General features: G+C 34.8%; 1 long non-coding RNA gene across 1 annotated transcript in view; it reads right to left on the bottom strand.

Annotated features, from left to right (window-relative positions):
- The window catches only part of LOC118001598, a 9,612-nt gene extending 4,744 nt beyond the window's left edge, over positions 1 to 4,868 (bottom strand). Inside the window, exons 1-2 of the long non-coding RNA XR_004676877.1 lie at positions 4,853 to 4,868; positions 1,956 to 1,976 (exon numbers count right to left, since the gene is read on the bottom strand). This is a non-coding gene — a long non-coding RNA (uncharacterized LOC118001598). The remainder of the gene's footprint in view (positions 1 to 1,955; positions 1,977 to 4,852) is intronic.
- Positions 4,869 to 5,112: the final 244 nt, after the last annotated feature.

Below are 5,112 nucleotides of genomic sequence, written 5' to 3' on the forward strand. Positions count from 1 at the left end.
TTTTTTTTTTTTTAAGATTCTATTTGTTTGACAGAGAGAGAGAGAGAAAGTAAGCAAGAAAGAGAGAGAGCAAACATGAGCCAGAGAGGGAGAAGCAGACTCCCTGCTGAGCAGGGAGCCAAATGCAGGACTCAATCACAGGACTCTGGGATCCTGACCTGACCAAAGGTAGATGCTTAACTGACTGCTACCCAAGCACCCCTCTTCTAATTCTCTACATCGTGTTTTTTTTTTTTAATTTTTGTTATTCTTGTTTTAATGTTAGGTGCATGAGGGAAAGAATATGTGTTTTGTATTTACTTATACCTTGTCATTTTAAAACACAATTTGTTTGATATAAAATACTTTGATAAATAAATGTAGGTTATTGATGATCATGATAATGATGATCAGGATATGTCCCACATTACTAATTTACCTCCCTTAAACTGTAGATCAATGCTTTCCTTCCTCCAGGGATAACTAGTTTTATGTATTTATGTATTTATTTAATTTTAGTAGAAGTTGTTTGTTGGCATTCTTTGTCAAATGAATTCAAGTATTTCTTTACCCCAAAGGAGTATTAATTCAATTCTGGGAAAATGAGAAGAATTACTGGAAACGTAATAAATTTATGTGCAATGGTTTTCAGATTTGGATTAATCTGAAGTTAATCTGATTTCAATCAGAATGGGTTTATGTTATATAGAACCACTCAGAGTACTTTTACATTTGACCAACAGTTTTCATTAAATGAGAATGTTTGTCACACAGAAAATCTAAATCCGAATGTGATTCCAAAATCAGATAAAGCAGGGACAATACTGCAAACACCATCACATAGGTCTCCAGGCCAAGAACCACAGAGTCAAAAAGAAACCACAGATTTTACATAGGATTTCTCTCTTTCATTAAACTACTGATTTTACACAGGATTTTTCTTTCACACTAAGGAGACCAGTAGACTTATATAGTAACTAAATAATATACAGTGGCATTTAAGACTAACCATGAAATAGTAAATAAGGAAGCAGGTAGAGATTTCTTAGATGGGTTTATATGACTAAGTGTATAGCTCAGAGCAGATTTCCCCTGGTTTTTCATTTTTTACTACTAACCATATAATCTGTTCTCTGTCGTCAAGAAAATAACATTGTTGAAATGAAAATGTTATCACTGTACCATTTTTTGTTTAATATTTGTGTGATCCCCTGAATTCCTTGGATAATATTCAAAATTCTGTTTCCTGGGTTACATTCAAAATTCTTAGAATGTTAACAAGATGCTCCATTTCCCAGCCTTTGCCTACCCTATAACCCAATGTAGGTTTTCTGAACCAGAGTCAGCTGGCTAATATGTCTCCTCTAACAGAATCATGGGCTCACCTCTCCCGAGTTTAGTTCCTGCTTTCCCCATGCTAGTCCTCTCTTTGATCTACCTGTTCTCTTCAATACCACTAGTCTCATCTCTGTTGCTGCTTCTTAGGCAAATCCACAACCCAGCACTGAGTCCAGTCTCACTACTGTATGTGTTCATGGCATCATGAACCCTCTTCCATAACACTTATGAGAACTTTTGTTTACATTTATCATTTAAATGTGGAATGTGCATCTGTCCTGAGATACAACTTCCAAAGGGAGTTTTCTTTTTTTTCTCATTGTTTCCTAAGCACTGACTATGGAATAGGCAGTTAATTATCATATGCACAAAGAATGACTGCCCTCACTACATGGAGCAAATGTAAGACCTGAGTTCTAGCCCTCACCAGGACTAGCTGATGCTTCTGGTTCATTTACAGCTAAAACTTTCCCTGTATTAGGAATATTTATATTTACATTTTAAAAAGTAGCAGAAAGATATTTTAGTTGTTTCTAAACATTTTTAGGTCATAAGTGGGATATTGCATTTGGGCATTTTTATAACAATGAAAGAACATCAAGTGTGGAATGCTTCAGTCAAAAATAAATATCACTTACCATTCTCTTTTTCTATAGTCTCTATAGAAAGAAAGAAACAAAACAACAGTATGTTAGAATGTGTCCTCTTATCCCTATTCATGGCAAATCTGTCCTATAACTTGGTCTCATTTGACAACAGAAATCCTGAGACCATAGATTTGATAGTCCAGGATATATCTCTGACACAGATAGAGAAACTTATTTTCTGAATAATAATAATAATAATAACAACAATAATAATAATAATACATAACTCAATCTAAAAAATACTATTAGGCTTGTAAATGTGTTTATATGGAAATAAAACAGAATATTTAAAAGGGATGAGGTCTGAAAGTTGAGAAAATAGATGCCAAGGACCTACAAATTCTACCCATTCTTCCCAGGATTGGAGGTAGTCTGAAACTTGTCTTCAGATCCTTATTTTATCACAAGATCATTCACAATACCTGGAAGCTGACAAAAAGAAACTGAAAACAAACAAACAAACAAACAAACAAAAAATACTTTCTAAAGATTTCTAAGGATTTCCTCAGAGGCGGGGTTTGCTTTTGCTCACCTTGTGTTAATGAGGTGGTGTCTTTAGCATATTCACCTCAACAACAGGTCCTTTATTTGAACGACCATAAAATCTTAAGACATGTCTATTGGAGTTTTAGAAATAGAGAAGTAGTTTCCTGATCTACACTTTAAAATGCTCCAAACCATAGGTTGTTTATTCCTACAGTCTTGGAAACCTCCCACATACTCTGAAACTATTGCAGATTTGTCCTCCAGAGCAAATTCTACATGGCTGCAGACTTAGAGTCAATTAGAATTTCCATGTTTTCTACCCTCAAGCACATCATAATAACTTACTGTGTTGAGTATTTTAGATAAGAGTCAGCAAATGTCGACAAAGGCCTTTCTTTTGAGAACTTGAAGTAGATAATATAGTATGTTTCATGGACAGTACCAAATTAATTTAAGTAATTACATTTTCAAAATGGCTACTTATTAAAACACTTGACCAAATGTAACTATAGGACACACAGTTGTATGTGCCTTCATAAATGGTTTATAGAATAACTTGGAAATCATTAAGTTTATGCAAGAAGCAACCTCATTCAATCTCACTATTAGCCTTTCAAATAAACTTCCCAGAACTATTTTTTTCCATATAGCTTTGGAGTATTAAGTTGTCCAGTCCATACGATGCCCCTTGTCTCTCCTCTCACCTCCCATGAAGCTTCCAGTTCCTCAAAGGAAAAGAGCTGAAAGTGGAGGAGAGTGTGGGTTTGTGGAAAGGAAGGAGAAAAACTTTTCTCACATGAGGGTCATCTGTGTGTTTAGATGCTATAATGCTCACTCTTTCTTTGGGGGAGGATTTTGGTATGTTCCTCAAGGTCCTCCCTCCTAATTCCCAACCTATTTTTATCCTTTCATGGGGTATGAGTACTTAGTAACTCACTTAGGAACTCCTCCCTCCCTATGATTCCCCTGAGGTCTCATAGAGCCTAGCCCAAAGTCTTGGGTGAGTCCATTTCTAGGCAGCTCCAGACCAAGATTCTTCACCATGCCTTACTTTTGTCTCAGAGGAATATGTCCAAAGACATGAGATTCAGAATAATATAAGATAGTCAACATAAGAGATTAATTATGACATAAGTGTTTCTGTGAAAATTAAGTGTTATGTGATCTTTAAAAGCTAGACCAGGGAAGAAAACAGAGCTCATGTTCTCTTTTCCTACATAATCTAGAAAAATAAGAAGCAAAACAAACAGACAAAGAAAAAATCATAAATAAATTCAGTTTTTCCATCCAACAGGTATTGGTGAACTGGCCACACTTAGCTCTGCACTGATCGGGCTACTGACTATCTCAGTAAAAGACACATAGCCCTGACCAGTCCCATGAACAGAGCACCATGCAAAGCAATAATGAGGGGGTGCATGACTGTGGGGTCCCACAGAGTACTCAGATACCTCTCTGAACTAGTGAGGGTTCACCAGGTTCCACAAGGAAAGCAGCATTAATCAGGAAATGACCACAGAAATAAAATATTTCAGGAATAGGGAAAAACAATTGCAAATGCATAGAGATCAAATTACTATAAAAATATTCTCCTAAATAATAAGACCAAGAGTTAAAAACAAATTCAGAACAAAACAAAATATATGGATACAATAATTCAAGCATATGCAAATTATATTTTAACAATTTAACATATAATATATACAAATGTAAGGGCTTAAAAAAAGCCAAATATTGGTGTTTGTATATATGGTTGGCATATAAAATATAAATTCGCATTAATTATTACTTAATAATAAAAAATTCCGGAATTAGAAAGAAAACCTAGGTGAAGATCAAAATTCACATATTGATTTGTATATTAGAAGTAATAGCAGATAAAATCATAAAGGAATATATGATTACTTTATTTGGCCTTTAAAAATTAAAACATCTAATAAACAAAGGAAATATTTTTAAAAAGATTTCATGGTGTGACTATTTTAAAATGTAAACTGGTTATACAATCCCATAATCAAAATGTTACAAAAGTACAACTTCATTTCAACTGATAGATAATCATATATAGGGAGTTCATTTATTCATTTATTTTTAAAGGTTTTATTTATTCATTTGACAGAGACACAGCAAGAGAGGGAACGCAAGGAGGGGGATCGGGAGAGGGAGAAGCAGGTTTCCCACTGAGCAGAGAGCCCGATGTGGGGCTCGATCCCAGGACCCTGGGATCATGACCTGAGCTGAAGACAGATGCTTAACAGCTGAGCCACCCAGGTGCCCCTAGGGAGTTCATTTAAAAGAACTGATAGCGTATGAAATGGAAATAATTGCTAATATAATTTTAGTAGATCAAACATAATTTTCTATGATAATTTTGCCACTAAAATATAAGCAAAACTACTCACCTTTCGTTGTCATTAAGAGTTCTGTGTAAAAACAAAAGATATAATAAAGAATTCAACAAAATATGTATGGAAGAATTTCTAGAGAAACAGACTTCACTCAAATACTTCAAGCTCTGACTTGGTAAAATATTAACCACATAGGTGAAAATAAGAGAGAAGAGAGATGAGGAAGCAGACATTGTGTACATCATCTCAAATCGATGATTTCCAAGAGATTCCAGATTCTCATGAAGAATGCCCATAACTCCATCCTCTACAGT

Source organism: Mirounga leonina, unplaced genomic scaffold, assembly GCF_011800145.1.
Source record: "Mirounga leonina isolate KUSES-001 unplaced genomic scaffold, KU_Mleo_1.0 Mir_100799, whole genome shotgun sequence".
Lineage (NCBI taxonomy): Eukaryota > Metazoa > Chordata > Mammalia > Carnivora > Phocidae > Mirounga > Mirounga leonina.